Source organism: Anomaloglossus baeobatrachus, chromosome 1 (genome assembly GCF_048569485.1).
Source record: "Anomaloglossus baeobatrachus isolate aAnoBae1 chromosome 1, aAnoBae1.hap1, whole genome shotgun sequence".
NCBI classification, from domain to species: domain Eukaryota; kingdom Metazoa; phylum Chordata; class Amphibia; order Anura; family Aromobatidae; genus Anomaloglossus; species Anomaloglossus baeobatrachus.
In genome coordinates, this window is record NC_134353.1 from 296,518,325 (window position 1) to 296,531,048 (window position 12,724).

The following is a 12,724-nucleotide window of genomic DNA, read 5'->3' on the forward strand; positions in this document are numbered from 1 at the left end:
TTCTCCACCTTGGCCCAAACCCTGTGTGGTCAGGCCACCCTTCCTTGTAACTGCGCACAAGGAATACCACACACCTCCTTACTATGCTGGCAGCAGAGCTCAATGCCATCAGGCGGTCAAAGGTTTACTTTGAAATGTATGGGAAATGTGAGTCACACCGCTGAGAAGTTGTGGACGGTTAGCTCTGGAGACCGAGTTTCATCAATGGTTGTCTCCACTCAACCAGCAGCCAGGGAAGGCCGGGTGCGACAATGATGCAAACATGGGTGCGGCCCTTCGCTGTGACAATGTGACACACGTGCCTTGTGTGGCTCACGTGTTGAACCTGGTTGTCCAGCAATTTTTAAAGCACTATCCTGGCCCACATGGCCTTCTGCAGAGAGCACGGTGTAACGCCTTCCTTGATCCACACACTCAGATGGGCTGTAAATGATAGGCTAGAGGGAAGCCACTCACCAAGCAGGACCCCTAGAACCCTGAAACCCTTTAACCCCTATACAGGGATTAGGAATTACACAGGGCCCAAGGTGATCAATACCTGAGGAAGGCTGCAGCTCCAGAGAATAATAGTCAGGCATGGTCAAAACATTAATTGAGGAACAGGAACAGAATGGGACGGCCAGGACTTAATCAGAAAACAAGCAAAGGTGAAATGCGGATCGGCCAACAAGGTACATAAACAGCAAGCAGGAAAAGTAGTCAGGTAACAAGCACACAAAATCATAAAACTGAACTGGGGGTAAAAGTAACCAGAGGTTCATAGCTATGTCTGGCAGTGGTCTGCAGACAGGATGGGCATAAAAAAGGGTGTGGTGTTTCCCATTGGTTGTAGCTGAATGATGGTACTTCATCTGTGAGATACCCACCAGCTACATTCAGCCAGAGATTCTGCATATGTCAAGGTAATGCAGCCCAGTGGGTGAGCATAACCTGCGTCCACCTGCGCTGCTGGCATCGACTCCTCTCCCATCATCAGCACTATGCATGAAAGGAACACGTTGTCATCTGGCGACCGGAGTACAAATTGACGGAGCGGACTCCGTTGGTGACTTAACAGCTGTGTGCGGCAATGATGCAAACCTGGCTGTGGGCCATCGTCAGGGCAATGTGACACACGTGCCTTGTATGGCTCACGTGTTGAACCTAATTCTCCAGCAATTTTTAAAACACCATCCCGGCCTACATGGCATTGTGCAGCGGGCACGCTCGCTATGTGCTCACTTCCATCATGCGCACACAGCAGCTCAACATCTTTCGTCGCTACAGAAGTCTTTAGGTCTGGTGGTTAAACGCCTGAAATGCGATGTGCCGACACGCAGGAATTTGAATCTGCACATGTTGCAGCGTTTGTGGCAGCACCGCCGAACCCTGCTGCAATACGTTATGACATATAGCCTGGGATAACTTGATCCAGAGGTGGTGCAGATCACGCTGCTGGAGTGGTGTCAGATCAAGGACCTATGCACCCTTCTACACAGTTTACAAATGTCGACGAAGATGTTTAGCACTGGCAATGCCATTCTCAGCGTGACAATTCTGGTCATCTACATGATGGAGCACACTGTAATTATTATTCGGAGTCACGTGTTGGGACAAGAGGAAGGGGAGGAAGTACAGGAGGAGTCATATGCGGAAGGGATAACAAGATCTACGAGGTCCAGATGGTCAGCGGCACCTAGGCGGCAGTCATGGTGAGGGAGAGGGATTAACAAGGGCGCATAGTATCAGCAAAAAGTGTTGAGGAAGGTGCAGGAGCCCATGAAGAAATGGAGGACGAACTGGCGATGGGCATGGAAGACTCAGCAGATGAGTGAGAGCTTGCTCACATTTCGGTTGTGCGAGGTTGTGGGGAGAGGGCAGAGGAAGGAGGCACAATTCTCACCTCTCTGCCACCAACACACCAAGGACTTGGCCCTCCTGGATGCACAAGACACATGAGCGCCTTCTTGCTGCACTACCTACAACATGACCCTCGGATTGTACGAATTCAAAGTAATCCTGACTACTGGGTTGCCACACTGTTAGATCCCCGGTACAAGACAAAGTTTGGCAAAATAATTCCTGCCATAGAAATGGACGCACATATACAGGAGTATCTGCAGAAGGTGGTACGCAATCTTAGATCTGCTTTTCCACTAAACACCAGTGCTGCACAGAATGAATCTCAACGCTTTGTCATGGATAGGAGGAAATGGTCTTTTACTTGTCCACATCTGAGGGACCGAGGGCTGGCTGCTGTGCTGAGATGGCGTTGAGTACGGTGTCCCTGCAGAGTTGCACTTTTGTTCATATACCAAAATGAGTTGAAAATGGACAGATGCTGGTGGAAAGGGGAACAGGTGTGTTGGAAAGGGGAAAAAAGTTTTTGTCCGTGGATTTGGAGCAGCAACACTGAAGCAGCAACACTCTCCCTGCACTGACTGTCTGTATGGCTGTGTGCAGAGCACAGCGCGCCCACTGGTATAAAGGCTTGGTCACGCTGTGTGGTGGGCCAATCACTGCAATTCCACAACTAACAGGACTGTGGCATTGCAGTGGTCTGCCAGCCAATCCCTGCATGAGGGCTGCCTCTCAAAAGAGCGCCAACATGCAGGGATGAAGACCACGAGTACAGCACGAGTATCGTGAGATTACTCGGTCCCCGCCGAGTAGCCCGAGTACAGTGATACTCGTGCGAGTACCGAGTAGTGACAAGCATACTCGCTCAACACTAGTGGGTATCTCCCTGGGCTCTGCTACATGGCTCAATCTAAATGCATTGATTGTGTCAAAACCCAGCAATCTAAGGGATACATCGTTGCATTCAGATTTTCTTTGCCTTCTACAAGCTGATATAAGATGAGGTAGCAAAAACATGCTAACAGATTCCCTTTCATTTATTTTTCTAAACATAAAGCAGTTTGAAGGTGAGGAAAAGTTACCTAAAATCGCTAGGGCTCCATGTCCTTCCCTGCTATGTCTACATACCAGACCTTTGTATTGTAGTGGGCTTCCCCAGTTTTAATTATAGACATACAATAGTTGAATGTAAAATGAGCCTGATCCTGGAGGCTTCCTGATCTACACTCCCGGTCATACATGGTTGCACCTGATCCTGGAAGCTTTCTGATCTACACTCCCGGTCATACATGGTTGCAGTGAGTGCCTATGGCCAGTGTGTTATCATTTTGGCTTTCTCTAAGGTTTTTTTCTGTGGTTTGCTCATTTATTTTATCTTGACCACAGTAGAAGAGTTCATTAGCACAGCGGTAGTATCCTTTCTATTCTTTCGAATGTAAAATGATAGAATACAAGAGCAACTAACCATAAAATGGAAAAATGATACAGTATCTCCAATTATGTCATTTTTTTATTGTACTGTAAATATTTTACCTACTACATTCCTTTTTACATTTTATTTATAGTTTTATGTAAGAGAACAATTTTCATTCAGTCTAATTGACATATATACAATATCTGTTACTTTTGGCTACGAGACTTCAAGGAAGGTAAAGATCTCAAATTAAAGTGTAAAAAAAAGACTGTGGCTAATTATTTTCTCAAAGTAACTGTTATTGAGTCCTGTAAATTGTATTAAAGAATTGAGTATGTTCCATTACCAGGATTTAACATCTAATAAAATAAAAATTCTTTCTTGCTAGACCTGTTTTTAATTCCCATACTTATCTTGATAGAAAAGCTTAATGGATATATGCAATTAATACTAATTAAAATTCTGCAAGTCCAGTTTTGAGAGCATTTTTATGGGAATGAATGTCAATATGAGCTCCATCTGTTTTATGACTATGTGACATTCTCTAAGCTTTTCCATTGAAATACTGGTCATCACTCGAATAAAAGAAATGCCCCGTATATAGCATTAGCGGTTACTAAAAGAAAGTACTCTAAAAATAAGACATCATTTCACGCTGATAGCACAATTATTTTACTGGTATTTTTTAACCTTGGGAAAAAGTTTTTTTTTCTGAAGAATCAGTATTTTCATTATTACAAATAAAAACACTACAACAGCATACAAACTTAGAAACAGGAAATACCAAACGCTGGATTTTGTGGCACTTGCTTTAGACAATTTAGAGTTGACTCCACCACTCCATTCCCAAAGTCAACACTAAATTGTCCATTGGAAGATATAATTTTAACCTTTTTTCATGGATCCTACTTCACTTATATTTAGACCCTGTAATCAATTCTTCTTTTGGACATAACACTTTTATGAGTCTACCGTTTTCCACTTTTATGTAGTTTCTGGGTTGAATCATGTACTTTTAATGAAAAATGAACAGACTTCTCCAAAGCATGCAAAGTAACACAAACAACAATAATTATACATTTTACTATTACACCAATGTCTCAATGATCGTTACTTTTAAAGGTATTTCTTTCAATCTTAGAGATCAGTTTTTTCTGGTCAAGTAAATCTAAAAAAAGAAACACATGCAAATATTTGCAAATATTCTTGATTAAAATTACATTTTTTATGAACATAGCTCCAGAAAAGAACTACTAAAAACAAGAATCATATAGTATTAACCTGCATTTAATGTAATGCTCTGCTTTGTTATATAATGATTTATCCAGTCAACATATATGGCCCAACAAAGTTACATCACAGTTATGATCAAAGGCATAACATGAAGCTTGTAAGCCTTAATGCAACATCTCCCAACAGGACCCCACATATTGCAGGCCTTTAATAGTAATGCTCTTTTCATATTAGCAAAAGGGACCTTTTGGGCCACCCTATGGCTTAAGGTCAGGTGTGATGGCAAACCCCGTGCCTACTATTGTTAATCCCTTGGTTATATATAGTTACGTAGGTTGAAAAAGACTTGGGTCTATGAAGTTCAAACTTTCTTCACCATTATACATTCTTTGTCACTAAATTATAACCTACAATGCCATTTTTTTTTGAAGAATTCATCCAGCCCTTTTTAAATGCTATTATAGTTTCTGCCATTACTACCTATTGTGGTAGGGCTTTCCAAAGTCTGACTCTTCTAACTGTAAAGAACTCTTCCCTGTTTAGCTCCTTTCTTCCAACCATAGCAGTGACCCCTTGTCCTTTGCATAGTCTTTGGAAGGAAAAAGTCATATGCCAGCTCTTTTTATTAATGACACATGAATAATACATAAAAATGATATTTCCTCTGAGACTACATATGCCGGACTTTTCCAACCTCTCATCATATGGAAGACCTTCCATCTCTTTTAAAATTATCCAGTTGACCACCTTTAAAATGACTCTAACTTTGTTATTTACAATGTGGTGCCCAAAACTGAATCCCATGTTCTATATGGGACCTTACAAGTAATGATGAATGACCACTAAGATGTGCTCAAGTGCTCGGTACTCAAAACGAGCATGTCGGATGTTTGGACAGTCTCAACTTTAGTACCACTCTGTAAAGTCAATAGGAAACAGGAGTATTTTTCCAGAGTCTTCTGGAAAAATCCTCAAGTTGTCCAATGACTTCCATTATACTCGGTACTAGAATTGAACTGTCCGGACTCCCGCTTGCTTGTATCAAATACCGAGCACTTCAGCATCTTATAGTTTGCTCATTATTAATTACAAGTGATTTTTAAAGAGGTAAAACTACATTGGGATCACAGGAATTTTTTTATATACCCTAAAGTCTTGTTTGTTTTGCTACTCGTTGCTGCTTAGCTTACCTAAAACCAGAATGACCAAATAATTCTCTTGTTCTGTAGTTCTCAGTTTACTTCCATTTAAAGCAGTGTTTCTCAACTCTATTCCTCAAGACCCACCAACAGGTCATATTTTCAGGTTTTCCTCAATCAGATTTTCAGGATTTCCTTAATGTTGCACAGGTGATTGAATTATTCCCTGTTTAATATTGAGGAAAACCTTAAAACATGACCTGTTGGTGGGTCTTGAGGACTGGAGTTGAGAAACACTGATTTAAAGGGAAAGGGTATATCAAAACATGAGTGGGAAATACTGAGGTCATAATGAAAAGGGCAATAAGTGTGGTGTTTGAGGTGTATGTGTGGAAGGTGTTAAAGTATATGAAAGCTCTACTGAACAAACACTGGCTTGTACTAGCAAAGACAACTGACAACTTCTGTTACTGGATTGGCTACTCCTCTCCTTTTCTTTGACAGCCACATAGCTGTATGACTTTCAGATGAGGGCCAAAAAGAGCATCTGCTACAGTGGATAGCAAGCACTGCATCAAGTGGCCTCTCCTCCTCTTCCTCCACCTCCACTTCACACACAGTAAAGTCCTCAGAGGTGGCACCCCAATCACCCTTGTTTCCCCCGCTTCACAACTCTCCAACTTCCCAACTAACTGTGGGGAACCACAGATGAGCGAGTCTGCAGAAATTCTGCAGAAATTCACATATTCTGTGCTATGGGCATCAAAGGTCTGATCCAAAGATTCTCATTCTCAAGAGGAGGAAAGCATCTGCACAGATGCCCAAAATCTTTGTTGATTGGATCCGGGATCAGATAAAGTGAGGTCAACAAGCACCACTGAACAAAAAGCTAAGACTGGGATAAACTGCTCATCTAAATTGCTAGGCAATTACCGGTAACAGGGAACACCTTCAGAAACCCAGCACATCCCAGTATAAGATTGGACTACTGAGCTATCACACAAAACATTGAAAACTCAGCATGCCCTTGCTCCGGGCTGGACAAATAAGCTATCACTAACCTAACTGACAGCTTAGCATGCCCTGATCACAGAGCAGATGAATCGTGATAGAACACCCTCTTCAAAAGGGGGAAACCACACCCCCATGTTTCCCAGAAAACCTTCAATGAAGGCCCGAATCAAACGATCGGCCTTTACAGAGTGAGTTGGAACACAGGATCATTCCTCAGGTCCGTAACCCTTCCAATGAACCAAATTTTAGAGGAAATCTAGATTTTCGAATAATCCATGATCTTCTGAATATCATACCCTAAACCACCATAAATATATACAACAGGAGGTGGAGACGAGGGCGACAACACTGGTGGAATAAATTCTCTTAACAGAGATCTGTAGAACACAATTGGTATGCGAAAAGACAGAGAAAGTTTTAGTCTAATGGTCACTGGATTAACTACCTCCAAAATGTCATACAGACATTTAAATGTAGGACACAACTTAAGAGAGACGAATTGAATATAACAAATGGCACTTCCTGAGCCCCCATGCAGCGGTGGATACCGCGCTGTGACACGAGCTCCATCAAGTCTTCCCCATGTGCAACTGAAGAAGGTCTTCTGTGACCGAAAACGTTAATTATGCACATCCACTGTTAAATAAAATCACAGCATCAAGAATTTTGGGAGTGCCTTGTGTTTATACTTAACAACTTAAGAGAGAGACTTAGTTACTACCCTGGGCCATTCCAGGCTCTATAGCTAGTTTGTAATATAAAAGTAAGCAAACAATAGTTCTGCTACAGTGTTTAGCTGTTGAAGGATATAACAGTTGAACAAGACACAAGGTTATGGCAGGCATACACAATATGCGGCCTACAGGTCACATGTACACGCCGCAGACCTGTCCAGAAGACACCGCTTACTTCTTCCTAAACTTAAATGTATTTTCAGCTTTTTTATGCAAATACATTTTAACCCTGTGGCAACAAGACTGGCAGATGAGACACCCTTCATCCCTGACCTCATCACACTACCACTTGCACCTCAGCACTAAAGTGCCACAGAGGCAGCGGAGATGACTTTCCCATAGTAAGTGCTCCGTCAAGTAGCCGAAGATTAAATGCCTAATCATTGTGGATGGAGAAAGGGAGATAATGTTATTGTGAGGCCACATAATGGGGGACAACTGTCAAAGGGGCACAGTTTTGCAACTGAGGGGGTATTTTTTCAGAAGGGCAGTGAGGGAGATATTTTTCAGATGGGCATTGTGTGGAGCAGGATTTTTATGGAGAATGCAACCTGTGTCAGTGGGGATATTTTGTAGAGGGGCAGTGTGAAGGGATAATTTGTAGAGGGGCAGTGTGCGGGAGAATATTTTGCATAGGAAGAGTGTGGGAAAGGTATAATGCAAGGTGGTTTAATTCTTTGCATTTTGAAGTGTTACTCCACTTCTTCTTCTTCAATATTATTGGTGGATTTGCTGAGGAAGAAGTAGGGTAACACTTTGAAATGCATAGAATTAAACCACCTTTCAGTATACTTCTCCTGGATTTATGTCATATTTTCAGCAGCGCAGTAATAGTTCCACATCTACAGTGTTCCTGAGTGACTTTGGCTTTTTCAGCACGTGGATATGGCAGCTGCTGGTTACAGGCTCAAAATCTGTTTGTGTGATACACGCGTTAATAAGGTGAGCACATTCCCTTATTACTTTTATTTTGTATACTGGGTAAGACCCTATTGCTCTTTTCTTCCCTTCAGCTTTCTATAGGGACATTATTAACAGGGGCAGTGTGGGAGGGACATTTTATGCAGTAAGTACAGCAGTTAATTATTCAGAGGCGCAGCATGGGAGATGTTTTCATTTATGGGACAGTATAATGATACTTTTATTTTTAAGGGTCCCATGTTGGGAAGTGCTGTAAAACACCAGAGAAGAGTGAGGTCTGCAGAGGTGAGGTCTTGGCATGAATTCTAAACATGTTAACTGTAGTACATGGAAATAAAAGGGATGGAAATTACTTCAATCAGTGAAGATGTCATCTATAAGGTACCTGGATATAAATGTTTGTTTGTGATCCTTCCTGTGTCTTATCAGTACTGTTGTTCCTGCATGGTCTGCGATGTGACGAAGACTGTCAACAACTCCCAGTATCTCCTTTCCATTGTTAAAGGCATATTGGGAATTATGGGTTCATGCATCACAATTGTACATGAAGCTGACCTGACATTGCAATTGATAGCTGTACTAAGCTCGGTGATGATTTATTCATGTACTAGCAGTGATTCTGGCATGGCATTCTTGTACTGAAAGGGGTTCTGGAACTGCATTGATGAATTGACAGTGGTTCTGATGCTCTATTCATGTGCTGAATTGGTTTTGATCTTGTACACATGTTGCAATCCTACACTTGCTTCCTAGCAATGTTATAACTTTTAACTTTGTGATTTTGATTAGGATTTGGTGAGATTCCACTCAGTTTCTGCTCCAAAATCTCAGTGCAAGTTCGCATAAGTTCACACTTTCTTTGGAGAGAGCAGAAACAGCATACTCCTTTAAAAATCTCCTCAAATACTTAAAACTTGATTCTGGTGATGTATTAATTAGGGATGAGCGAATGTATTCGCCACTATTCAGTATCTGACCGATAACAGGCTATTCTCCCATTCGATATCCAATAGATAAAACAACATCCGCTCCGATACTTTTCTTTTCATTTCCGACTTCCTGGCGCCTGTTTTCCAGTCAATGAACACATCTGATGTTGCTTGCCCTAACAGTAATGCAGCAGACATTTTTGTTATGTTGTTACTGTAATTGGCTTGGCCGCACAGCGTCATAGTTGCTATGTAAGCCTGTGGCCATTTTGTGAACACGCAGTGATAGGGAGCTGGCGGTGTACATAGACGGTATTGTGTGTGGGAGAGCGTTCGTAGATCCAACTAATAAATACTCCCTGTAAGGGCTGAACACAGTGTCCAGTAGCTGCTAGCAGCTCCATAAATCGCTTTTTGGTCAAACAGAACGCAGGTCTCTTGGTCTCTCTCTCTCTGTCTGACAGTTTCTCCCTCTCCCCCCCTCTCATACTCACCGATCACTGAGTGATCACCGGCGCGGCGCTGCACAGCTGTCACACTGCTCCGGTGGCTTCTCCAGCTTTTGAAAATGCCGGACGCTCATTATTCAATCTCGTATTCCCTGCTTCCCCCGCCCACCGGCGCCTATGTTTGGTTGCATTCAGACACGCCCCCATGCTGAGTGACAGCTGTCTCACTGCACCCAATCACAGCCGTCAGTGGGCGGGTCTATGTAGTGCAGTAAAATAAATAATTTAAAAAAATGGCATGCAGTCCCCCCAATTTTGATACCAGCCAAAGTAAAGCCACATGCCTGAAGGCTGGTGTTCTCAGGATAGGGAGCCCCACGTTATGGGGAGTCCCCCAGCCTAAAAATATCAGCCGGCAGCCCGCCCGGAATCACCACATCCATTAGATGTGACAGTCCCGAGACTCTATCCAGCTCATCCAGAATTGCCCTGGTGAGGTAGCAATCGGGGAAATAAGGAGTTAATAGCAGCCCATAGCTGCCACTAAGTCCTAGGTTAATGATGGCAGGCGTCTATGAGACACCCCAATGATTAACCTGTAAGTGAAAGTAAATAAACATACAGCCGAAAAAATCCTTTATTTGGAATAAAAGACAAAAAAAACCACCCTCTTTCACCACTTTATTAAAATTCCCAAATACCCCTCCAGATCCAGTGTAATTCACACGAGGTCCCACGACGCATCCAGCTCTGCTACATGAAGCTAACACAGAAGCGGCCGTATGACACTGCCGCTCCTTTGAGCTCCCCGTAGCAACTGAAGTGAGCTGATCAGCAATGATGTCACTCAGGTTACCTGCGACCATAGGTCTCAGGTGGAGGACTCCAGCCGGCTGGGGGTAATCTGAGTGATGGCACCGCTGATCGCACGCCTCACTTCAGTCACACAGGGGATTTGTGGTCACCAGTGAGTCCTTCACTAGTGATCACAAATCAAGCCGCGGCACACACACAGAGCTGCTTGATGACAATGAAGTTGGGTGAAGTTCATCCAAGTTAATTCTGATTGCGCGGCTCTGTCTAGCAGCCAGCCATGTTTATGGGAATGTAGAAGAACCGAGTGGGACCGCACTGTCAAACATGCATCCAAAATGCATCTAAAATGCTGCGTTTTGGATGCATTTTGAATGCATGATGGATGCATTTTTCACAGTGCAGTCCCTTTTGGCTCTGCTACATACCCATAGAGCATGGCTGCCTGCGACAGAGCCGTGCAATCAGAATGAACTCGAATGAACTTCACCCGACTTCATTGTCATCGCACAGCTATGTGTGTGCCACGGCCTGATTTGCGATCACAGGTGAAGGACTCACCGGTGACTGTAAATCCCCTGAGTGACTGAAGGGAGCTGCGCGATCAGCAGTGCCATCACTCAGGTTACCCGCAGCCAGCTGGAATCCTCTACCTGAGAGCTGTGGCCATGGGTAACCTGAGTGACGTCACCACTGATCGCGTGGCTCACTTCAGTTGCTGCTGGGAGCTGACAGAGAGTGTCTGTGTTCTACGGCCATTCCTGTCAGCTTCATGTAGCAGAGCTGGATGCGTCGTGGGACCTCGTGTGGATTACTCCAGACCCGGAAGGGTATTTGGGGATTTTAATAAAGGGATGATAGAGGGTGTTTTTTTGTCTTTTATTCAAAATAAAGGATTTTTTCCGGTGTATGTGTTTATTTACTTTCACTTACAGGTTAATCATTGGGGGTGTCTCATAGAAACCTGCCATGATTAACCTAGGATTAGTGGAAGCTATGGGCGTCATTAACTCCTTATTACCACAATTGCCACCTCACCAGGGCAATTCTTAATGAGCTGGGTAGAGTCCCGGGACTGTTGCATCTAATAGATGCTGCAATTCCGGGTGGCTGCTGGCTGATATTTTTAGGCTGAGAGGCTCCCCATAACGTGGGGCTCCCTATCCTGAGAATACCAGCCTTTAGCCATGTGGCTTTACTTTGGCTGGTATCAAAATTGGGGGGGACGGCATGCTATTTTTTTAATTATTTATTTTACTGCACTACATAGATCCGCCCACCGGTGGGGAAAGCAGGGAATACGAGATGGAATAATGAGCGGCTGGCATTTTCAAAAGCTGGAGAAGCCGCCAGAGCAGTGTGACAGCTGTGCAGCACTGTGCCGGTGATCGATCAGTGATCAGTGAGTATAAGAGAGGGGGGGGGGGGAGGAAAAGACCGACAGACAGAGCAAGAGACTGAAAGACCTGCGTTCTGTTTGTCAAAAAAGCGATTTGGTTTGAGAGCTGTTCTGGCGACTACGTAAAAGCCGTGTGCTGCTCTGAGCACGTTATTCCAAGACACCAGAAATGCAGTCACGCACCTTCTAAAGGCTGTGCCCATACTGTTTCTGCCTTTTCCCATCCATTTTAGCCTTTTCCTCAGTCACCACAGCTCGCCGTTATGTCCACCGTGAAATTATTTGAGTTTCCCATAGACTTACATTGCGTATCGAATATTCGCGAATAGTCGAATAGTGCCGACCTATTCGTCGGATATTTGCTTAGGTGGATATTTAGGTATTCGATCATCCCTAGTATTAATGTACTGATGATAATTCTGGTAATGTATTCATATAAGTATCATTTTAATTTTTTTGTGGCCCTTGGGATTGGTTGAGTATGATAATGCAGCCTTAGACCAAAAGATGTTGTGCACCCCTAGGTTAGGGGAGTACTGTTTCTCCTTGTAAAACCCTTTAACTGGCCTATAGGATAGACAATGATCTCTCAGAAAAACAAAAGTATGCAAATTAACTCTTCTCTAGAAGAAAGAAAGCTGTTTTTAACCAGGATTTATTGACCAAATCATTATCTAAAGGCCGCTTTACACGCGGCGATTTATAGTGCGATCCCATGTGCGATCGCACCTGCCCCCATCGTTTGTGCGTTACGGGCAATTTGTTGCCCGTGGCGCACAAAGTCGTTTACCCCCGTCACACGTACTTACCTCCCGAACGACCTCGCTGTGGGCGGCGAGC